This window comes from Aulostomus chinensis, chromosome 12, assembly GCF_037954235.1.
Source record: "Aulostomus chinensis isolate RoL2024-O1b breed Wild chromosome 12, RoL_Achi_v1.0, whole genome shotgun sequence".
Taxonomy (NCBI): domain Eukaryota; kingdom Metazoa; phylum Chordata; class Actinopteri; order Syngnathiformes; family Aulostomidae; genus Aulostomus; species Aulostomus chinensis.
In genome coordinates, this window is record NC_141331.1 from 6,521,002 (window position 1) to 6,547,130 (window position 26,129).

The 26,129-nt window shown below is 41.3% G+C and overlaps 1 protein-coding gene across 1 annotated transcript in view; it reads right to left on the reverse strand.

Moving 5' to 3' along the window:
- The window catches only part of thsd7ba (thrombospondin, type I, domain containing 7Ba), a 208,141-nt gene that overhangs the window by 162,883 nt on the left and 19,129 nt on the right, over positions 1–26,129 (reverse strand). Inside the window, exon 4 of the mRNA XM_086219797.1 lies at positions 19,561–19,609. The gene's annotated coding sequence lies outside the window, so the exon portion shown is untranslated. The remainder of the gene's footprint in view (positions 1–19,560; positions 19,610–26,129) is intronic.

Consider the following 26,129-nt stretch of genomic DNA (forward strand, 5'->3'; position numbering starts at 1 on the left):
CACATGATTGAACTGATGCATCTGTTGATGAGTGAGTTTGAGATATTAACTGTCTTGTACTCACTGTACTGGGATTAGAAATTTGACAAATAAATTTGATTTTGTGAGGTTTGTCTGTCCAGACCTCGAGTCGACTCTAACAGCAAGCAGGAAACCAGCTCAGATAATCTAAAGTTGTGCTTTGAAAGTTTCTGGATCTGTTTCTGTTTTTTATTTATGAGCTGAATGTGGTCAAGCAGAGAGCCACAGTAATCTAATTGGCTGGGGACAGAGCTATGATAAGAGTCTCTCGAATGGAGGCAATTATTACTTCTGCCAAGGAGGTAGTGATCAGTAGTGTGTGGTAGTTTTTTTTTTTTTTTAAGCAAGATAGCTAAAAAATAATGGGCAGTGTTTGATGAAAGATAAGTTTGTATTACAAGGAGCGTGGGATTAGGTTTTGGAGCTGATCAGGATCTCCTGAAGACTGCTGGTAGCCATTGGCGGGATAACTAATGGCTCCGTTTCTCTGGATATGCCATAAATGAAATTCAAACAAATTCTCTGAGTCTGTGTAAAAATGTTTATGGAAATCATCCAGAAGCTTTTTTTTTTTTTTTTTTCCAGATTGGTGATCCAGAGGATGTAATTTTGGTGGTTGGGAAGAAAAAAAAACATCGAGGTGAAAGAAACGACTGATCCCACAACAAGGACATTCACACGTTAACCCAGCAGGTGGGAAAAGGAGAGAGCAATAAATAGAATAAATGAAAATAGAATAAAATGTAAAGGAACCAACATATAGAATATTAAATATACTCTACTATATATGCTGAATGTTTTTTCTTACAAATGTAATAAGATATGACTACGTACAGCTACAGATATGATATATAAAATATAATTTCCTTCCTGCAAAGGGAGTGGTAATTTATGATGATCATATAGAACCAGCGTTTATTATATGGACTGAAAAATAAAATTCAGGTCCCCAATATTTCGCCTGCTCTTCAAGTAATCCATTCAGCTATAATAACATGCACTCTAAGGACTTAAACCACTGAATAGGGTGTGCAATGGCGGCCGAGAAGATTGCACTTGATGCTGTCAGTGTGTTATATCTTAACACTTCTGCTGGACATCGGAAACACTTAAGCTGCTCTTGACAAAAGACTCCTCTGCTGAGAGGTGGTCTGCCATGAAGGCAAAGCATACAATGAACTCCTTCAAGTTGAAAAATCTAAAGAAATAATTAAAGACAAGTTCAACTTCAGAAGAGGAAAAACTGTGGGCAAGCTGCGTGTGATATTATGGAAATATGGCTGTATAAACACGCAATTAAACTGAGAGCAACTATCATTCATTAAACATGAGCCTGTCTAAGAATAACTCTGAGTTATATGGTTCATCAAGCCTGTGTTGTTGTTCCTGTCCTTGTGAATGATATCCTTGAGCAACACGACATGAGGAACAAGCAGAATGCCCATATTGCCAATATTAACAGAGTTTGTTGACCAAATCCCCGACAAGGTTAATACTTGTATGGATGCTACTCCACTCAACATTATTTTTAGGCAGATTCTACTTTTTGTGTGTGTGTATTTTGATTTATTGTGTTAAGGACCCTTGAGGGTTCATTTGGTTCATTTTGAGCATCAGCTTGTGATCCTGGTTTGCTTTACTTCCCATATTTGGCATATAGGCCACAGCGTTCACTTTCAAAATGTTGAAAATCACAAAAGAAAATGATGTCTGCACACTGGAACGTCTCTCAGCTTTGAATTTGCTGCCCTGCAAGAAGTTTGATTTTTTGTTTGTTTTTAACCAATATATCTGTCCAGTACCTGAAGTACAACAGGTTGGATGTGCAAAGTACTTCTCTTGGATTTTCATCTGTCCAAATGTTCCCATTGTCATGTTACATAAATTGTCTGTTTGTGTGACTTGAAATGGAAATGCAGAGGCCAATTATTTGAGCCGCTCTGTGCTCTGTTTGGCCTCGTGCTGCTCACCACCTGCAGCTCCATGTAGGTTAGTTTGACTTGTGGCAGCATATATACGTGTGTGTGTGTGTGTGTGTGTGTGTGTGTGTGTGTGTGTGTGTGTGTGTGTGTGTGTGTGTGTGTGTGTGTGTGTGTGTGTGTGTGTGTATACACAGGTTACTTATACTGTATGTATTTTGGTCACTTTGTCAACATTTTGGTAGAAAGGCGCTACGTGGCATTTGGATTCTCAGTGTGAGTGCTCTGTCACCCATGTAAGGTGATGCGCTTATCTGATTTTACTTGCTCAAACAGAAGAAGAAAAGGAAAGGCTAAAAGTGGTACTTTAGCAAAGACTGTGTCTGTGTGAAGAACCCTGAGCGGCCTCACTTTGTGAAAGCCGAAGCGTCAGAGTGGCCAAATCAAATCAAATATTTCGAGGGCAGGTCCAGTCTGTCAACAGCTGCTCTCCTGTCACTCTATATTTCACTTTTGTAGTGAAAGAATTTGCAGATACGTAGAAGGTAAACCAGATTTGTGGAAAAACTGATGCAGAGTACTTCTCTAACTCTGTAAGCTACAAATGCAAGTAACCCAGAAGTCCGTAAATTCCTAAAAAAAAATCATCTGCAATCTCCAAAACTCTGCACAACTCCTCTTTCCATTTTCCCATGGCCAAAAATACAAGCAAGATAACTTGAAAAAAATCGCACTGTTGAGGTTGATTTAGGACAGACTGTATTCTTGTGCTAACCACAGTGCGCTAGCACAAGCTAACACACTAACAGGCGAACATGAGTTACTGGTCTCATCTCTGTATAACTGTGCAGGTATTACATACGTGTGGAGAGTGCAACAAACTCAAATTTTGCTGCCCTGATAGCCTGCTAGTGAGCAGTGGCCCTTACGTCTGTGAAGAAATGCAGTTGCTTCAGTAAAGCAGCGGGGGGCATTGTCCTTGTAGCATACAGATCGATGGACACCGACGAGGCGTTCCTTTTTAATGTGCTTCATCATACTGCATCTACATTTACTCAAAACAGGGCAAGAAAACTATCACTCCAAAGCCGACACATCATATAGATCTATCCAAAAAACTCAAAGCAGTAGCAGACAGTTTCAAGATCTGATTTATACGCTGCCAGACAGGACACAACACCAGTGACCAAGAAGCATCGAGGGCAATCTTCCAATATTGAAGCCATGAAGACAATACTCTGCATAAGTCCCTGTCATGTAACTAATTAGCTTAACCTGTATAAGGTCACAGCTGGTAGGATATTCCCATCTCGGCCACATTACCAGCACGTTTTTAATCATCTATACCACTTAATCCCATTGGCTACCTGCATGTTTGTATAAATAACAGGAAAACCTTCACATGTACCAGAATGGCACCAGGACAGATAGGGTTTATGGTCAAATTCTGGAGGAATTTCAGATGTAGGACGGTGGGCACGCGCCCTCCGCCATTAGTCAGACTTTCCTCTGCATCACACCAACAGAAGTATGAATGGAATGTTTCACACGCAACTCATGAATTTGGCTTCATTGAATCAAAGTCTTCTTCATGCATTAAAAAGGATCCATAAACCGTGACAGCAACTGAATGCATGAATCAACAGGTGGCTATTTCATGACAGCAAAGAATAAATGTGAGGTCTGTAGACAAGGTGCATTTACACCAAGTTAACCAAAGATATTTCTTTTTCTATTTGGTTCGGCTGTTATATTTCAGTGTCTTTTGTCCTCTAGTGCAGTGAGATGGCAAAATACGTGAGCCTCTGTCTGCATTCAGAAGTCTTCAAATATTTTCATGCTTACTTGTCATACAAAAGAATTTCAGATCGTTTTCTCGGAGTCAGAATTGTGACGATCGTCAGAGTTGCACTACCTCTGCCAAAACCCCAGGCCTAATTATCAAAAGTCTGTCCAGTATGAAAGCAGTAATTGAGGAACTCAGACTCAGACTGCGAAAAGTTAAGGTTGTGTGTTTGTGTGTGTGTGTTATTATATGTGTTACTTCGATCATTTTACAGTCAAATTAATGACATCCTATGATTCCTCAACAGGAGATGAGAATACAGCAATCTCCTCATTATGTCTTTATCATACACTTCCTCTGCCAAAATGTGGACTGATAGTCACAACTACCCTGAACATAACTGCAGTCATTTTTAATAATAGACAAGACAAAGAGTACAGTTGTAAAAGGAACATTAAGATCGATAGCAACAATAATAAACAATGCTGATTGTGTCGCTCATCAGATTAAATGCTAATGTTCCATCTGCCAATTATGGCAAAGAACCACAATCAATAGACACGCTAATCTAGATTCACATACCATCTGTGGCGTCTACACGACTGCATGAATGTTCTCTGGCTCCACCAGGACAGTGAAAAAAAATCAGCCAATAAACAAAAGCAGAAGTAAAAAAACAAAACACCAATGATTTTCTGATATGCTTCATCCATTTCTCTCTGTAATGTTCAGAGAAGGAGCGATGATTAAAAAAAAAAAGACGTGAGGTAATAAATGCAAGTTTCAACTTAATTTGCAGAATCAGTGGCGAACCCAGGTTCAGGAGACTGAGAAAATATCGCGTAACACTGTCACGCTACACTTTGAGAGCAGGGAGCAAGTGACCAGCGATCTGCAGACCCAGGCGCATATGTGTGTACGTGTGTGTGTGTGTGTGTGCGCGCGCGCAGCTCCTGTCAGTGTAGCAGTTTCACTTGATTACATTGGAAACTCTGTGCTACGACAGCCGTGTCATGCTGCGCCTGTACCCAGTGCATTTCAGCTGTTAAGTTAGTGAGGAAAAAAAGAAAGACTGAGCCATTCCATTGATCTCTGGCATTCCGCTGAACTTGTAACCTAGCAACACTGCAGTGTCACAACACCTGTCTGTCATATCATCTGAAGATATCAACAGAAGCTCCTTTCCATCAAGGTTATCAAACCTGTAAAATTTTCAGGATTTGTAGTGATATTCAAGATTAGGTATATTCAGTGCTGAAGTGCTGCAGTGTAATATGGCCAAAAAAGTAACAATAACACAATGTTAGTCAATGACATGCATGCAAAACAGCATTTAAAATAATTCTATGTTTTGTATGACTGATGAATTAAGGTGTGACAGCCGAATTGGATAACTGACGAACGACATTGCGGGGTAACCTCCCGCGATACCAGATATCCAGAGATCTCTGCCCCCCGGTGACCAGGTGGTTCCTTGAACCATCTTCGAACGAACCCACTCCACTTTCATTGGTCAAGGATGCACTTTAGTGGGAGGGGCTTCAACCCACAATTGTCCTCCATGGAGAAACGAGCCAGAGAGAGAAGAAGTCCGAAGATGAATAAAAAATGACTGCTGCTGTGATCAATGCTTTCTGCTCATGTGAGTCTTATGCAGTAAATATACTTGCTGGCATTGATGAATACGCTATGTGTGTTTTATGGTGTGTAAAGTTATGTAATTGCCGAAAATATGGAGCGTGTCGCAGTTTACTCCCATGTGCTCATGTCCAGTGTTGCTGTTAATTTCCTCTGCAGCTGATATTTATGTGTTTGACTACTTTTTCCAAACCTTTAGAGCAACGGGTCAGAGGCTATGGTGCTACAGTTGCATATTGCATCACAATCCTTTGTTTTTCCTGGTGTCTGTCTCATGTGTATGTGCCTGCCTATGGAAGGATCCAGGACCGGTCCTCCTCACACCCTCTGTAATGAGCCATATATGAGCCATATGCTCCGCGCCTGCTGATGCTCCATCTGCCAATTATGATAAACCTGAACCACAGTCAATAGACAATCTAGATCACTAATATAGATTAACATTTACTGAGTGGAGGTAACATGGAGGAAGTGAGGATATTATCACACTGTACAGCTGATGTGGCAAACAGTGTGTTTCCCAGGGTGATTCGGCTACCTCACACACACACACACACACACACACACACACACACACACACACACACACACACACACCCTCAGTAGTTACAGTCATAGACGATCTCAGGTTTCCCATCTATCCGTTTGCGTTGCACACACAAAGCCACTGTATTACATCTCACAAGTCAATCAGAATCACACACCATATTTGCATTTGGGACGGGCACGAGGAACCCTTGACTGTTCATCTTTATGAGGAAAATCCATCTTCCATTTTATTTTATTCTTTTCTACATCTTGTCAAGTATGATCTGGGATAGGTTACTTACAAAAATCCAGAGCGGGGACCTCACCTTCAAAATAAAGGTGGCACTGCTTTATGACTCATGTTTGTTCAGAGCCAGAGTCTTACTCTGTCTCTCTCAGTACCTCGTTTGTCGCAGCTACGCCAAACATCACTCATCATTGTTTTGTGCTCACACTGCCTCCTACCCATCATTGTATGCACGTCGTTCCGTTACAGAACCTGCTAAGCTAGCAGGAGAGATACGCGAGAACCTTACTGAGTTTTTGAGTTCGACTAATACATTAATTAATATTGTAACATTTAATGTATGCCTCCAAAGTGTTGATTCGCAATAAACCAGTGATCGAAACAAGTTTTTGGATCATTCCTTCCGGAGAAAAATGTGAGTTGACATGAATTCTAAAAATAGATTTCCCTCCATGAGGAACCGACTACCCCCTTGAGTAATTGACGCTACTACTCGAGCTGGGGAAACATGATTCGTGCTCATCCCTCCTCTGCCTTTAATACATGAACATGTATGTGGACATTAATTGCACAGTTGTTGAGTTGTGGTTTAACACAATTTTTTTCCACATTTCTTCTTTCAATATAACAACGTTCTGTCACTGTGTTCATGCTGCAAGAGTAATTATTGAATGATCTTCTCACATTTATGTATCAGAGCTCACACCTCATACTGCAGACATTATTGTTAATGAAAGCAGCACGCAGAGCTGTTCCTCATCAAGGTTAATAAGTACCGGCCTCAGGCTGACGATGTCTCACAGAATTGCAGATATGCAGAATCCTTGGATTTTAGTTCATAGGGAATATCCATATTGTTGGGAGACCATAAAGACGATCAGAAATAGAGGAAGCATGCATGGTGACAGGAGGGATGCTTCATTCTGCTGCTATGTTTTCAGAGTCATTGGCAATCACTATTTTTGTAGTACGCTGCATCGGCACATATAGTGACTTTTATGTGACCTGTCAATAAAAGAGTCTTTAAACAAATGTAACAATGAAAGAAAGTGACAATTTTAACAAAAGAAAGACAAGTCATGTCAGAAAAACAAATAAATTGTGCGGTTCTGATAGACATTGCCCCAACATCGCCGCTATTGACAGAATGTTTGCTGTCTTACAGCAACATGCAGAGAGAGACCTGTGGCGCTGACTTGCAAAGAGCTCTGCGAGATTGGACAATTATTGAAAGAGACTTTATTTCAAAAGCTAAAATAGCCCTATAACTGGATTTTCAATTCTTAGAATTTTGGCTGGCTGAAGCACCTCTAGGGACAGTGGGAGTCACAAATCCCTGGCACCTATATTTCAGGCATCCCAGGCTAAAAAGCCTGGCAACTCTTTCAACATGCTACCTGTTGAGCCTTGTGTTCGCTACAACAAATAATCCACGATTAAACACATTTTTCCGTCACGATACTTTTTCAAACTACATCACATCGATGACAAGCCAGTGGTATCAGCTGCAACAAGAACATAACAAGCTGCGACCCACATCCACTTTTCCCCTGAAATCATCGCGGAAGTATAGCATTGCACAATCGTAGCACCGAACCCAGGAGGGGAAGTGGATAACCAACAAGCGTCAACATGACCTGGCTCTCATTACTGTGCCACATTACAGCAAGGAGTGATTTCCATTCGCATGCTCTGGCTTTTGGCCAGAAGGTACTCAGCAACAGCAAATCAACCAGCCAGTGCCAGTCATTATCCAATTGTTTTGAGGCACACAGTCTGTCCTAATTAGTTGCAAACGTGCAGGGAAACTGTATCTAGTGACACTGGAAATGAGGATAGAGAAACATGTCATCTGCTGCGGCAGGTTGGAGAGTAATGAAATGATGAAGCACTGTGGGATCTTCTCCTGTTGAGAGTAAAGCACACTAGCAGGTGGCCTTTGGTAACGGGCAACATTTACAGAGAGCAAACGGCAACGACAAAAAAAAGGGTCCACAACACTGATCATTGCATCCCCACTGTCAGGACATGAGGGTGAAATGTGATTGATGGTAAGTTATCCTCAAGGAAGTTTATTGAGATTGGAACGAGACCAAAGGTTATTCGAGCAGTCAGCAACCGTGCTCCATGTTGGCTGGATTCCTTCTATTACTTGATATTATAGAGGACTCATCATTCCATTTTCTTTACTGAAACTTCACATGTCTCTTGCCCCTTTGACTGCATATCACAACAGACAGGATGATTTAGCATCCATTTCTAAGAGTGCCAGGTTTCATTGCTTACAAAACATCCAAACATCCACAGCTTGAAATTGTAACTAGGCTGTGTCTGTCAGTTCTGCCTGCCATTTAGGCGGCTAGCCAAGACTCGGCTCAAAGAGTCTGTTTATTCTTAACAGTGTTTTTGTGCTGCTAAATTTAACTCACAAAAGAAATTCTGCTTCCACTTGTCATTGCGGACAGCTTCTGTGGGATTTTCACTGCCTGATTAAAAATACTCACATTTTCATCTTGAAAGAACTGCAAGATTTGCGAGTCAGAAGATGTTTCATGATGGGGCTGAACCAGAATTATCAAGAAAATATGTGTCAACGGCCAGCGAACCCCCGTCTTCCAGTATCCTCCTGAGTGTGACTTTCCTATGATCTTGAAAGGAATCATCTGCCATTGACCTCAAACACACAGATAACAGGGGTGACTGGAAAAATAACAAGTGCACACGTACACACACTCTCCACACACATGCCTTTTATGTATATTGAAACCGTTAAGATGATGAGGAATACACGCTCAGGATGTAGAAAACGTTCTTTCCAAAGTCAAACAAATGTGACAAATAGGATTTAGTACAGATCTGTGTGTGAATGTGTTTGTATTTTTACGCACGATGGGATAGTGCCAGACATGTGGATGTAATTAAGCATAAATCTCGACCGCTCAGAGAGACGTAGCCATGCACGTCCTTAATTGCGGGAAGAACTGGTGTACGGCTGTAAATCAGGCAAACCATAAAAGACATCATATTGAAGCAAAACCTTGTCACTATACGTTGAAACCACACACAAACACACGCACGCACATGTCGCTCAGTCTGATGGCCATTAAAACATCATGTACACCCTGGTAACACAGCAGAGGAGATTATATCACGACTATCACAACATGCACTTGTTTCTTTCAGGCATTCAGCAATACCGCCAAAAAAATGACCCCACCATTTTGACACTACGCTTCCATACACAGAACCAAACAATGGCAGCATTATGCAGCTATTAAGTGTGAATTCCAGCATTCCACAACAGAAGCGTGTGCGTGTGTGTCTAGAGTGAACTCTGTCTGCTGTTACGATTGTCCCTTTTTCCACGGACATTGATTGGGTGCCATGATTACCACTGCTGCCAGCTTAGAGGCGGAATGCTAATCTGTGTGAGCAACACCAGCATGTCTAGGAATTGTTCCCAACAAAATTTCCAATCACGATCCATCCCTTCCAGCAAATATTTATCAAGGCATCACGTTCTCATATACATGAAAATCCCCATTCATACCCTTGCAACTGCTCATTAAGCTCATCGCCACCAGGTTCTTATCTTTGCTTTTCACAGTTTATGGAGTTTGCATCTGTGGCGACATTCACGCAGCCTGTGAGCTCTGGTTAGCCCCCTGCTAACTGGGATGTGGATGGATAACTTACGGTAATAACGGTGTAGCATTACTGGCCTTTCTAAATGTTATCAGACTTGGGAGATCAAATTCTCACGGTGACGACATCTTTCTACAGGAGTTAAGTGACACACAGAATAATGACGCAGTGTTCTAGCTACAGCAGTCACAGCTGAGCAGGCTACCTCTGGTCAGCCTTCTGACAACTTCAATGTGAATGAATAATTCAATCACGTTGCTCTCGAAGACTTCATAATCGTTATCAGACCAAATGGATTCAATCCTAATAATGGTCCATTTATTTTGTGGAGGTTATGTGAGTATCAACAATTTTCCAGCTGAAAGAGTAACAACAGTGGAAGCTCCAGTCTTATGTTTTAAGCCTCTTTCCAGTGGCCGAAAAAACCTGCATATGTCTGACTTTTGTCTGGAGTGAAAAGGGTTTAATCAGCACGTTTATGCTAACAATGCAAATCTGACAATAACCTTTTCTTTTAAGGAGCTCCAGAGGGATCCCACATTCTCACCTGTACAAAATATTGTTAGTCAGCATTATGAAGAGGTAATACCATCTCATTTTTTTTTTTTATTGGAGTTTAAAAAAAAAAAAAAAAAAAGGTGTTTGAATTCAGAACCAGTGCTAACCCAAGAATATCAAAGTAGCATCACATCACATGTGACCGACTGCAGCTGCACACTTCCATTAGAGCAAAAGCGGGACAACATATTTTCTCCAGAGGTCATGTGTTCTCTCCAGGTGAACAACTCCTTTCCTTTCTCATTAGACATAATTACTGGTGACACCTCAAAGACAGCAGGAGAATTACAAAAAGGAAAATGTCAATTGAAAAAGAAGGTCTACTCGTGGGAGCAGAAAGAAAGACAGATTTGACCATCAGGGGAAAAGCGTATCGCAGCACTAATTCTATTACCAGGAGGGAAGATTTAGTGAATATAGCCAGTGATCCAAAGTTAATAGGGGTGATGGAAGCAGGAGATCCAAGCAAAAAGGCCAGTGCTCTGACAGTAGGCTGACCAGGTTTTGTGACAGCCTCCCTCAAGTGCCTCAAGAATAACCTGTGGCCAGCTGGAAAGAGCTACCGACAAATAAAGCAGCTACTTGAGAAAGACCCCCCGAGATAAGGCGTGCTGGAGCTCTCCCACATTTGTATTCCAAGTGGGGTGGGGGTTATTGTAATTGAAAACTGCTGGGGTGTTTGGGGGTCAGCAAATTCAATAGACTCAAAATAGTGTTTCTGTTACGAGTAGCCACACACAGCTCCTCTTCTTTTCAAATAATAGCTCCCAGATCTCGCTTTCTATCAGATTGGTGTGAAGAGAAATGGAGGTGTAAAATCATCACCACTACTAACTATGTCAAGGGTGAAGATGACTAAAACGGTTCCTCTTCATTCCGATTTCTTTACAAGTGGATTCATATATTTCTGAAGCAGCAGTGGAAGGAATGAAAAATAGGTTCTCCTCACCAAGCAAATGTTTTACCAGTTGTAATAAAATGGGGCAGTTTTAAAGAGTAACAGAACATACATTTTCAGAGAAGTAAATTGAATGAAAGCCACACACGTATATGGAGGAGGTTTATTTCACTCTAGTGTGTCACTATAGGTCCACGCTGAGTGATACAACCTTCATCTGATCTTGATCTTATTGCCCAGTGCCAGCAGAGGTAATGAGATCAACAAATCCCTCGATGCTGCGCTCATGTTAAACCGCTTGACGAGCACTCACACACACATATGCATAAAAGAAATCGATAAGCTGGAATAAATTCAAGTCTGTACCGATATGCAACTGCTATTTCCAACGTTGTCCATCACAGCGGCGTGTGAAGCCCCTCACTCATTTAAATCTACTCAGTAAAAACACAAGACTCCAGGCGAATCTCAACACTGCGTGGCAAACGGGCGTGGCCGTCGAGCGTCGTGGCTCACAAGAGAAATGTGTCAATTTAGTAGCTTTTCACTTTACTCTCTCAAACATATTTGATTTATTTTATTTCATGCTACACGGGATCATTTTGACACGTGATCAGTATTCTTATTCTATGCACGGTACATGTTTGCACAAGATAAACCCCTCATCACGTCAGAACATTCTCTCCTTCCACCGCTTCTCCTGCGTCATTTTAATTCATAGATGGCTGTAAAGGCAGACTGTAGGCCCGGCGAGCGGTGATTGAAATGTGTAATTGTGCTGCCTCCCTTTTCTGAGAGAGTGGCACAAGAATACTTCTGAAGGAGCAATGGTTAGGATCTGGTGGCAACTCCAGCAATGTTGATTTCTTCCATCAGAGCAACCCTCCCTTTCCAAGAGGCCAGCTAGTTAAATTACTCGTCCAGCTTTGGTAGCAGTCATTTGTCTGTCATCGGTGACTTCTATTTTACTGCCTAGTGAATTTTAAGAGAACTTTAGAAATTACAAAAAAGCAAAAGCTGTATGTTTCTATCAACTGGAGTGAGTTAACTAGGCTATGCAATCCATATTTTTAACTTAAGATGGCTGCCTAGGCCACATGGTATGGCTGTAAAAAAACAGAGAGGAAGAGAAGCTGGTTGAACCAGCTACAGCCATATACCAGTGAAAAATGGAGGAAGGCCTGGGGGTATTACTATCAGTTGGACAAGCTCTTTGGTGCCCACAAATATTGGAGTTAATTGCCATGTTGTGTGTGTATATATATATACATATATATATATATATATATATATATATATATATATATATATACATATATATATATATATACATATATATATACATATATATATACATATATACATATATACATATATGTATATATGTATATATACATATATATGTATATATACACACATATATATGTATATATGTATATATACACACATATATATGTATACATATATACGTGTATATATACATACATATATATGTATACATACATGTATGTATGTGTATATATATACATACATATATATACATACATGTATGTATGTGTATATATACATACATATATACATACATGTATGTATGTGTGTGTATATATATGTATATATATATATATATATATATATATATATATATATAAATATAAAAGAGGCCTAAAGCACTCGGAGAAAGCATTCTCAGTTGTGAACGCTAAACGTTTCCACCAATGTAATGTAATACTTCAACATGCACATGATGGAAACACGACTACTGGTTACGGTTTAGTGGCAGCTCTCGTGATGAAGTCGATTCCATCTGGTGGCCCTTGAACTGAAGTAGCAGTCCTGCAGAAAATGACTTTGATTTGGGCAATAATTACAGCCTTACAGAAGGAAACCTCAAATGCATTTAAAGAACATCTGATCAGCCAAGATTTGGTTCGACGCCCACTACAGTGTGTAACGTATAGCTGTGTGAACACAAATGTGTTGCAGAAAGAAGTTCAGCACAGTCGATATCCTCTCTGCCTTTGTCACGTCGTGTCTCAGTCAAACTTTTCTTTTCAACTTCAACTGTGTGCAGCTCTGTGCTGTATAAATGGTTAACCATGTTGGATCCAGGCATTTAAAGTGGATTGATATCTCCTGCATTAAGCATGGGTCTTCTAGCTGTCAAAGAACCTCCTTTATGCTCCTCCCTCAAAAACTGTGCACAGTAAGTTTTCTGCAAATGAACCACCAAACCATGGCAGCCAAGAGTGTTAATGAATGATAAGACAGCATGCGTAAACAAACAAGTACATCCATGCTGAGTTAAAAGGCAGGGAAAAGGCAATATTTGCAGGTGCGTGAAACCTCTAAAGTGCCGCTGCTGGTTTCAAAATGCATTTCAATTCTCTGGTCATGCTAGAGATGAATGGTTGTCACAACAAATCCAAACTGACACTTTTCTCCCAAAAAGCTTTAATAGAAACCATCGGGGGGAAAGCTGTGATGCAGGTTGTATTTTCTTTATGCGGAGCATTTCACGAGTCAAACAAATCTAAACTGATTTACAAATCTGAATATATGATTATACTTGAAATATGACTCACTGCACTGACGTAAGAAAATATAAGAAGATATATAGTAGACATGGATTAGCTCTGGTGGGCGGCATGGCTCAGAGGTATGGTGGCGATCTCGCAACTGAAGGGTCACTGGTTCGATCCTCACTTCCCCCAGTGACCATGTCCAAGTATCCTTGAGCAAGATACTGAGCCCATAATTGCTCCTGATGCCCCTGCGATGGACTGGTGACCCGTCCAGGGTGAACCCCGCCTCTCGCCCAATGTCAGCTGGGATAGGCTCCAGCCCCCTGCAACCCTTAATGGATAAGTGGTATAGAAAATGGATGGATGGATTGCTTCTGGGAATAAAGCTTTGCAGCTATGAGTTTGGTTGTTTTAGAGATTAAATTAAAAGAGACAGAAATCACTTTTATATCTTATAAATGCAAATAACAGCAGCATAGCAACTCAATATCAGTGCATTTGCATGAAGTCGGAAGACGATGGCAGTTGTGTATAAACATCCCTCTTACCAAAGCAGAGATTTAAACTATTAACTCTTCCACTAAAATCTGAGACTTAAATCCAGGTTTATTCATCCCTGATCAACTGACTTGAAGTACGATTGAGTATTGCATCTTCATACTTTGTAAAAGACAAATTATGAAGATATTTACCTCGAGGAGAGTTTTAGCCATCATTCTCGTATTGTTATTAAGAGACTGAGTAGCTGAGCCTGAGCAGTTTCCACACTCCTAACAAAAGTAAGACACCACGCGTTAAAGAGCTTTGACTGGGAGAAGAGAGTCAGTGTGCAGCTTCTGTTGAAGAGAGAGGACTTGACACTGGGTCGCCTATCAATTCATCTCAAAGACGAAACCTCAACTCACTGAGATGCTGACGGGATAAGAGAGGGGAGGCTTGGGTCGACACATTTTGACGCCCATTCTGTAATTATGAAGATAAATCTGTTATCCCCCACACACACACACACAATCGGGTTGATCATGTGACACACTGATGGGATCTCCAAAAAGTTTTGAAACCCCTCCCGTCTGAGGAAATAATCTACCAAATTAAATATTTTTTTTAAAGTAAAGGTCAGCATTTAGATATCAAAGTATAATAAAGAAGAGGAAACTGTAATCACAAAGCATCTATTTCTTCTTTTACTCGCAGTCGCATCTTTTGGTAAAACCCTGAGCTGAACTCTTTTCTTCTGGTGTTTCTTTTCTGCTGAGACTACGATCAAGCGTCCTCACATGTGAGCTAATGAACGGGGTGTTTTCTCTTCACTGACGCTGTAAATCAACGGTGGTTTCCCTCATCACACAGTGTCTTTTCCGTTATGTGGCTATTAATTGACTTTTAGTTTAACATTTGCTGCAACTTCCTGACATTTTGAGCTCAAGGCGATGGCAGATCCATCCTAACACCCGGGTGTGTTCGTTTCATGAATGGGGAATCAGTCACTCACTCACACGTACACTGAATAAATTCTATTGATGTAACCCCCCCCCCCCAAAAAAAAATCCAGCAATGAGAGTATGAGGTGCTCAAGCTGTCAAACTTTGTTTTTTTTTTAAATTTGAGCAAGATGCATCATGTTGGGCTCCTATGATTACACTTTATGTAGATATATTATCAGGAGCTCATTCAAAACTTCCACAAACACACCAATTTTGACTTTTGCACCATAATACACTCATGAAAATGTAGTTGTGATATTCAATATCTGCCAATAGTCCATCCTTAATTCTACACACTGGACCTTTAAACGGCTGAATTCAAAGAGTCCATGGAAGTGTTTCATCATGCGCGCTAGCAAATGAATCTCCAATGAGACAGAGTTCAGGGATTCCCAACAATATAGGCGCCCACAAGTATAACTGATGGAGAGAGTTACCATCCATTTGCTCCTCTAAGACTGCCTGCTGTATTTGGTGTGTTTGCCAAGAAACATCGTGCTCAACTGTACAAACTGTAATGTAATCTCCTGGCCTTGGCTCCTGGTTATGTGCCCTGATAGGCTTATAAAAGATGAATTATCACATAAAGTCTCCAACATTAGCACAAATCCCCCAAGATCTGAATGAATTGAATCAGCGCACACACGCACACGCACGCACACACACACACACACACACACACACACACACACACACACACACACACACACACACACACACACCACCCATGAACTCCAATTGTTTTGTTGTTTCTGAAATCAAGTTGTTGATCCACGCTGCCTGTAACCAACCACCAGCCTCAGAGGGTGCAACACACTGGCTGGAGGAGTCCGATATACGACCCTCATATTTCAATCAATAATCAGGGTGGGATGCAATTAGTAACTTGGAAGGTTTGTGAGAGTCACATGACAGATCAATCGAGCGCTGAGGCGGCACACTCATTGGAGTGATTCACAGCCCAACAATTTGTCCCCCGCTGAGCCTGAATCTACGCCGTCTATCTTCTTTATATGAAGCATTCAAGGTTGGAAATATGCATCTGTCAAACGTCCCCCATTACCCCGGCTGCCTGTCACACCTGGGGCAGCTCACAACCAGCCAGGAAGAAAAAAAAATAAAAGACGGAGTGGGGCTGTCAGCGAAGAACCCTCAGTGGACTGAAAAGGCAGCAGCTTTCCCCATTTCTCTGGCTCTAATTTCCTCAAAACTCTGATATTTTTTCTGGGTCTCTGGCTGAGTGCTGGGTTAATGACGGAGCTTGTGACAGGCAAGTAGCTGAGGCAGCTTCCTCTTCCCCAGATCACATTAATACATTGTTTTATTGGTAATGGTAAACCATATTTCCAATATATACTTCACACCTAATAGTATTGTGCAGTTCTATTGCAGCTGACAGTCTGCAGTTGAAGAATGGGGCATTAATGTTACCAAAATGACAATCAGTTATTTTTCATGAGAAAGCTGGAGCCAGGAATGCTCTCTCAGAATTGTGTGCAGTGTGGGTTACTGCACCCACCATTAGCTCTAAAAAACTGTCCCACTGTGGCTCAGTAGCTGCTACGGAAGCCTGAAAGGGCCATAAAAACACACTAGAATAATTTCAGGGCATAGAGAAAAGAAAGCAATGATCTTGAGGGCACAAGATATAACTTGTTGACTTAAATTAGTTTTTTTGAGGTCACAGGATATAAATTGCTTCCTCAATTTAGTTTTGAGGCCATAGGATTTAACTTGTTCCCTCAAGTTGATTTATTCACAGACACAAACTATAACTTTTTGCCTCAATTTAATGATGTTGAGCCCACAAGATGTAACATGTTCACTCAGTTTAATTTATTCATACCCATGAGATATAACTTGATCCCTCAGTTTAGTTATTTATATTTCTGAAAAAGTTACATCTTGCGGCCTAAAAATAGATTTTTTTAAATTTTTTTTTTTTTGCGCTATGTCAGCTTCAGGGGCTCTGTGGCTGCACACTGTGGTCAGTTAATATGAAATTTCAGCTCCAGATGTTCCCACAGCAGTGTATCAGGATGTTCTCTCACCTCAACAACCACTGTCTTCTCACATCACCCAGCTCTTGCTCTTATTTCTCCCCACCATCTAAGAGAGCCCTGTAAACTATGTCATGAATGAAATATAAGGAGACCTTTGTATTACTTATGAGACCTAATGCAACTTTGCTCTGAGCTATTTTCAGATTTCATCTAAACTCATCAGCGTGATGAATATTCTTATGGCACAGACATACAGGGCATCAGCCCGCAAGGAAAATATTAGCCAAAGATGAACTTCAGAGATTAGTTATCAGCAAAGACCAGCTTTCAACCGACCAATAATTTCAACATCAATCATTATTGTAAAGGCCGTCTTGCAGGGCTCCTTGAAAAATTCTATAAGGCTGAGCAAACAGCAGTCGAGTGACTTACTATCACTGAAGATTTAGATGTGACATTGCATTTTCCCTATTTGTTTGAATGAAGAAGGGCAGTTTTTTAATTCATTTGTACATCATTTAAATGAGAGTAACAGAAAAAGAGCAGTGCTTGAGCCAAGTATGCAATTTCAAACACTAATTTCAAAGGGAACTATTTTCAGAAACGTTATAAATATCAATGAATAGCAACATCACTTCCATTATGACCCAAGCTTTTCCTGTGTAGTTTCCAGTACGTTAAGAGTTAATGTTCCATGCGCACTGATTTACAATTGTTGTCAATCTGTCTGTGGGAGAAAATCGTCAAACATACACACGTGCAGAATCACACAAACACACACGAGCATGCACGCACACACGCGCGCGCACACACACACACGCACGCACAGACACACAGACACACACACAAACACACAAAGGACTGAAAGAAACCATCCTTCACTCCTTTACTGCTCAGTGCAGCAGCCTGATTGACTCCCCAGAGGGATTTCTTTTCTGTATATAGAGTCACATCCCATTGATGGATTACAGGCTCGAGTAGTAATGGATTACATGTAAGTGTGATTATGTAATCAGATTACATGAATAAGTAACTACACTATATTGGCCCAGATTACATTTGAATCATGTGTCATTAATGTAGAGCTACACTGTAAAGGACCTGATTACACACTCGGAAGTACAGGTACTACTGTGTGCCTATGAAAGTACTCTTTAGGAAGAGAACTTTTTTATCCTTAAGTGAGTTTTAAAACGCATTGTACCCTTTCTGATGGTCGAAATAGGAACTTCTGGTCTTTCTAAACAGACTGTGTACTTCTGACATGATCTTTTCAAAGGTATACCTAATTACCTACTAGTAAGTACTGGACACCTCTATTTTTGAGTGTGTTCATATATTTCAGGTTTACTTGCATTGAAAATGGAAGATTAATATTTTCAGCAGTGTTTTTTTTAAGGGTTGTTTGAGGAGGTCAACTACAAATGCTGAATATGCACAAAATTTTAAAAAACAACATTTTATTGGCATTGAAATGTTTGTGATATAGAGAGATGTATAAAACATTAAAAGTGCACTTCTTTTTGGTATGAAAGGCGCCAACTTCTGTTGTGAGATCCCGTCAGAAAACTATTGTTCAGTACAAATTTTCCATCACTTTTCAAGATATCCAAAAGCACGTTGTTTTTTGTAAACCAGCCAGTTATGATGCAAATGATCAAAACTGGCTTGTAATTTGTGTTGAATAACATTTCAAAGCAACGTGACCCACCACTGGTGGGGTGTTGTAAAATGTACCGCCATAACCGCCACACAATCCATACAAACTACAAAACCAACTGATCCAAAGCTGTCCGCTTTTCTGGAATAATCCTCATCTTGGTTCGGGGAGCACGTCGGCTCCAGATCAATAGAGTCCACTCGTCACCTTCTGATCCGTCAGGGAACACCTGAGCTCATTCTCCCGCAACTCTTAACTCACTTCCTACCACCAGCTTTGATCAGCGGAAGCTCAGTCCCCCATCGGTCTGCCACTTGTCAGTCCCTCTTCCCTTCATTCTCTGCCTTGTTCTCTATCTTAAGATATACACAGTCATAAATCTCTTGCAACTGAAGATCATTGAGGTTTCCACCGATAAAAAGCAATAAAATCACTTTTAAAAAACACACACACATACACACTTGGAAGCCTCAGTGAGGCATGAAACAACTTAGCTCCCGTAGTCCCTCAGATCTCCACATCAGATTCATCACATCAAAACAGCGGGGAAGAAACTGTAGTGAAATCAATTTGAGCGCTCTGGCAGACCAGCAATGAGGCTTCTGTTAAGTGTGATGTGCAAAGTGAATAAATAACAAAAGAAGCTCTTACCTGGGCTCTTGGTGGGGATGCTGCTGTTTGTAACAGATCCTATCTCTGCCTATGGGACAGAGACAGAGAGAAAGAGGATGGAAAGAAAGCAAAGAGAGAAGGAGGGAGAGGTGGATCGGAGAGGAACCACGAGAGGGAGAGAGAGAGGGAGAGTGAGAGAAGGGGATGAAGGAGGGTAAGTATCTGTAGGCAACAAGATAGAAAGCCAGACAGCGGAGAGAGGAGAGAGCAGTGACAGTGGTGCTCTCACACAGCGCTGCGTTACACTGAAGGGGATGTGCTGGCTCTGGGAGGTGGTACTACTCAGTCAAATGACATCTGCGTCTCTCTAAAAAACCATTGGCTAAGAGGGATGATTTCCTAATAAGCCATCCTTGCTGTCTCCAAGTGAACACACCCTTCTTTTTCTCCTCACATGCATACACACACACACACACACACACACACACACACACGCACGTATGCACAGATATTCTTTTTCCATGCTAGGAATGCCTACCCCCGACTCCCCCCTGCAACCCATTTGTCTTCTCTCCTTTACCTCTTCTCTCTTTATGCACTCAGGTTCTCCACTACTCAGTCATTTTTTTCACATTTGTTGCAGAAAGTGGTAATTTATCTAACAATTCAACATTTTTTCAGCTTTCAATTATATTCCCTTCTTTTAAAAGATATTTTCAGCCTTTTGAAAACCTGACAATAGGTGGTTAGTTTATCCACGTACACACACACACACACACACACACACGTATATATATTCCATAATGTATAGAGCTAAAAGATATATCATTCTCAACTATTATGAGGGGAACTATAATGGCCGTGAGCACGTCACAGATTGATGTCTGTTCTTTTCAACCGATTCTTAAGTGCTTGGATTTGCTCGTGTTTCCTGCATCGCTCTTTTCTTTGTGTCTTTAGGTTTTCTGAGTTCAGATCAGATTCATATTTTAAAATGTGTGGGAGTTCAAATTAATGGAATAATGGATATGGATACAAAGCAATTAAAGTTTTCAAGTGGCATCATTGACTAAAATGAGTACTACTAGCTGTTACCGCCCACTCACGCAGAAATTGTTGTTGCTCTCCTGCATTTAACCAGGACAACCGAGAAAGGTGCGAAAGGTAATACACTCCAGAGCATACACAGTGTATGGTTGCCTAGAGAGTGATCTAGAAATATATGCATTTTAAGCGTAGTATCATAATAACGTCCCCTCAATTTTATTTAGCGGGATACAAAGACAAATCAAAACTTCAGTTCTCATACAATTCTTGTGCATGAAGTCATTTGAAGTGAATCTGACTTGAATGTCACTTTGAGGAGAGTGATCAGGTTTTAGTTAGGCATCATCTCACACTCACAGAGCAAAATAACAGCTGGTCACAGCCAGAGCAACAACACGAGGCAGAGGTACTTCAGTAAAACTAGCATCCTCTTGAAGGATTTTATGACAGAAGCGTCACAACGTAGCATCCGAATCGTTTGTCTTTTTCCATGGTACATGACTCCACTCCCTCTGCTGGTTTTGAGAGCCTCACAGATCACCACGTCCTTCCTGCTGCACTTCCGGAGCCATCAGCTGCATCTTTTCACCTGACAAGTGCGCTTCACCGGTGCGGCGTATCCTGTAGGGGGATCACGCAATTCTCTAACAGGCACCACGACCAACCGGAACAGGCGCTAGTGCGGTGACAAAGACGTACACCCTCATCTGGCTTCCCATGGGGGACACGGTCACTCGTGTCCATACAACTGACCAACCAAGCTGGCGCAGGGATTTGAACCACCGGCCCCGTGTTGATAGGAGACGGACTTCTGTACTTCGCTACCAACAAGTTACTAAAGGAGCTGGTATCAATCCAGCATGTCACATTTAAAAAGAACATGTTACAAAAAAGTGCTGATGTTTTGCAAAACTTTATCAGTCCATGAATAAAGCACATCCAAAACTTCACCGAGAACAGTTCTCCCAAAAGTATTTACTGGCTATGTGTTTTATTTACTAGAAATAAATAATAGAAATAAAATCCAAACCAAAGCCACAACCTGCAGATACTCCAACACCACACATGCGAGTTCAGGATGGGCACAAAGGGCCTATGAAGTGGAATAGACAGAGGAAAATACAGTATATAAGCAAAGATGATAAATAATGGGCCTGTGTATTTGCTTACTGTGTCTTGAAACATACTCAATATCACAAAAGTATTTGTTACGTGTGTAGTATTCAGAGAGAGAGAGAGAGAGAGAGAGAGAGAGAGAGAGAGAGAGAGAGAGAGAGAGAGAGAGAGAGAGAGAGAGAGAGAGAGAGAGAGAGGACTTATACTAATATTAAAAAAAAACCCTCTCACAGCTGGGCTTGTAATCACGCCCTCCACTCCCCTGTACTCATTCTAAATTATGCCACCCTCAAAAGATGACTACATTCAATGGGTAATTTAGTTTCAGAATCTATTATTTAGCCTTTAAGTGACCATTCACCCAAAAAAGTGTAATTTCTCTTTCAGCGACTGCTTATCTCACCCGCTGAAGTTCTTAAAGTGGATATACACATGATTACGCTGTCTGATCATGTGACCAGCTCAGAGATAACACAGCTGCATCAAGCTCCTTCTCGGGAACATGCAGAAGAAACAGTCCCAGCGTGTGTTGTAATTTCTCTCCCTTCTGCTTTTAATTTCCAACTGATAAACACAGGAAAGTAACACTCTCTTATCAAGAGCTCCCATTGGCTTCCCTCATCTCTCTCTCTCTCTCTCTCTCTCTCTCTCTCTCTCTCTCTCTCTCTCTCTCTCAATTATAAACCAGACAGATCATCCAAAACAGCAAGGTAATAAAACTCTAAAATGTCAGTGACGGGCTGAGTGGATGTGTTAATCAATGTGATCGACAGCAACGATTTACCACGTTTCATTTCCAGACATTCACAGCTACATACACAGATTAAAAATGTTGCAAACAGAAGAAATGTAGGTGTTTATTTGCATACAGAGCAGAGAAGTGAGATCTGATCACCGGAGGTGCATGTGGAGAGGCATTTCAAGTGTGAACAGTCAGTAGGACCGTCTACTTGTGACTGGCTCATATCGGGACAGATCTTAAATACCAGGTGGTCAAAGCTGCCCCATTTACATAACGTAACACCACAGTTTATCTTGGTTAATATAGTTGAAAAAGTGCTGTTAGCAAAATGTTGTCTCTCAATTTCTTCCTTGCTCTCCTCAGGTGTGTGGTATTACTGCAGCTGCTCCAGAGCCACACCGCTTCCCTTCATTGCATTTGGTTTGATCTTCAATTCACTGTATCAAAAATGCACCCAAATACCGCCCCAGTTCTTTCTCCCGAGCTCTCTCCTCAAACTTAAATTGCTCTCTGTAAAAAAAGGAAAAGAAGAGGAAAAGAAACAGAAATATAGAGATTTCTTGTCTTTCTAACAAACTATTGCAAACTGATGCACTTCCAGTTAGCGTTTAATGATGTTGATGTTGTCTTGATATCTTTCTGAGCAAATGAACATTGACTCAAACATTTCACACAGATATTTTTCTCCCGCCATCGTTTAAAGATCATCATCCAGTTTATACGTTTGCTCAATGCGTTGTTTTCTCTCAGCCACTACTCGCACAACGCACCAATCTCTACGGTCAAATGGATGCCATGAAATTGCATCGTGGTTAATGTTATTTGACATACGCGTCGGGACAGGGGTGGCACATCTGGCTTGAACTGGATCCTTTTACGGTAACTTGTCAATTGTGAAACAACAACTTCCTCGGAGAGGGATTCTAAATCTGTGGGGTCCTCGTTTAAGCCGTCTAATGAGACTTCTGTTCTCAGGACAGCACGGGAGTGTCCAAACTGCTGTTGACTGACTTCAGCCTGTCTAACAGACGAACTGCCCGATCCCCCTGAGGGTGAGGTTGGTTGTGTGCCAGCAGCAAGACAATCAGAGGATTTTCACCAAGGCACAATGAGAAGTTGAACTTTGAGGTTGAAAAAAAACACAAAAAAACCCCACAATAACTAGAGTTCACAGTGTGAGATTTCTGCAGGCTGCAACACAACACAGTTTGAAATGACAGCACAAGATGCCACAAATTAACAGACCAAAAAAAAAAAAAAGGAAAAGAAATGATTTGGTAACTAACCATCTTATCCCCATGATAGGAGCGCAAAAATCAATACCAAACAAGAGGCTATTTGGAGAGCGCGAACCCCCGCCAAGGCCTATGACATCATCAAATAGGTTCCAAAATCTAACAGTTCGCTCCTCAACCCAAATTCTGCTGTCATTCAGCAAAATCAAGCTGAAAACCACTGTATGGAATACTTCATGAGCAACTCAGACAAGTGCACGGAGAATAAAGACCTCTGCCAAAACCAATGTGAACAGAGAATACACACCTCCACCAAGATTCCCGAGCAATTCCAAAATCTAGCCGATCGTTCCTCAACCTAAGATCCACCATCCTGACAATATTCACGCAAATCCATCCTCAGCTTTTCTGGTCAGACCCTGATCACGCTAGCCCTTCGGCTGAGGGCAAAAGAAAATTTCATGATTCCTTCCTTAAACTGTGAAGTTTGCAGAAAGTCAACCAAATATAACTCTCAATAATGAATTACTTGAAAACCCAAATTTTGGTGCAATTCGATGGGAATTCTGTATTCTTCTTTCCAGGATTCCAGCTTTTACAAGCGGATACATTCATGGTACTGAACAGCATTCACAGATCGGTTTGAATGGCTGTTCACCGCTTGCCATTTTGAGTCTTACTTTCTAAATATCAAAAGTGTCCTCCTCAATGAAAGAGATTTAATTTGTTTGAATGACAACCAGGTTGAAATATCTGATTGATTATCCTTACCTATTTTCCTTGTAGGGTCACAGAGAGATGCAGCTCGACCTCACTTCTAACGGGGAGCAAGCCCTTGGAAAGCTCTTTACTGACAAAATAAATCTCGCACATGGAAATGTGTCGGTAAACAATCAAAATATAATCCATTGAAGTTTTAGAAACGCTGCACTTTTCCCCACCAAAAGAATCACGATTTCAATTAGAGCTTGTCAGAAGTGACAACTTAACAACATTCAAGTGCTCCTGGATCCTACGTTTCCCCAAAATGCTGCTTCTGTCTGGTAAACACCTCATCTGTCACGTCTTCACAGCCACCCTGTTTTATCAAAGGCCTTCTGCTCGGCTTGTTTTATCTTCTCCAGAACCAAAGGGGACATTATAGCCTACAGCTTTATTTCCCGTGATGCGTAATACTCCCATCCACTGGTGAGCTGATTCTTCTGCAGCGGTATCCATCAAGTTTTATGACTAATAACAAATCAATAAAAAACATTTTTGATGCAACATTTTGTTTCATTATCCCTTGTTATACTTTTCATGATGTGTGCATTTTTAATCACAAGGGTTGCGTCATCAGCATTGAGGTTTCTACTTCTGCTGAGGCCTGGCTGGGTCACGCTACAATGACACCATCAGAACACTGGCAGGCAGCAGAGCCTCTATGCTGCTGTGGGGAGTTTTGTTGTGCTCTTTCAACGAGGGACTGGAGCGAATTCTGACTGGTACGTTAAAACAGTTTGATATGTTGAGATATAGAAGGCTGAGAAGAGGTGAGAGCAGAGGAGGAGGTAACGTGATGTTACGAGGTGGACCCGCCTCTCCATTGATGCAACTCATAGCTACAGTTCCAGGGAGGTGAGAGTCATGCTCCGTCATGTACAACCACGTCGGGTATGAGGGGAGACGTAGGTATGCCACAGGTTCCAGCCTCCGTTTGATGCAGATTTTAAGCCTCAAAGATTTTCTCCCAGAAAATATCTTCAGGCAGAAAAGCTCTGAAACAAAGGATCATTGACAGGTTGAACCCCAGGAGATCACAAATCAAATCCTTAGCTACAGGGTTATTTTATTTGCTTATCTACTTTTTTCATTTTATTTTCATTTTTTTGTCCTTCATTCAGTTCAGGCAATCAAGCTTCTTGGTTAGTAAAACATCCCGTTCTGGCTTCAGAAATGGCTTTATTTTAGAAAGACTTTCTGGCAAACTTCTCCATTGTGTGGACACAAGCATATCTGTTGGCTGCTTCATGTCCTCCATAATTACATTTTTAATGGACTCCTTTTGTTTGACCTGTGCATTCCTCTCCATCCCACTGTGGGGTAATTGGCTGAGCTAGTGATAACCCCCTTGAGTTCTTTTCATTCTTTCCTGACATCCCTCTGTCACCCCACACTTTTATCTTTTATTTGTCAGAAAAATATGACGGAGGATAATTGGGATGTTTCTTTATGTTCGGTTTCTGTCCGTCTGGCTATTTAAAAAAAAAAACTCGTTTTTGACAAGAATCACGGCGGTGGCACGGTGGTGCAGTGGTCAGCATTGTTGCCTCACAACAAGAAGGTTCCGGGTTTGAGTCCCGGCTCGGGCACGGGATCTTTCTGTGTGAGTCTCCATGTTCTCCCTGTTCCTGTGTGGGTTCTCTCTGGTACTCCAGCTTCCTCCCACAGTCCAAAGACATCAAGAGGGGACGAGGCTGATTGATACT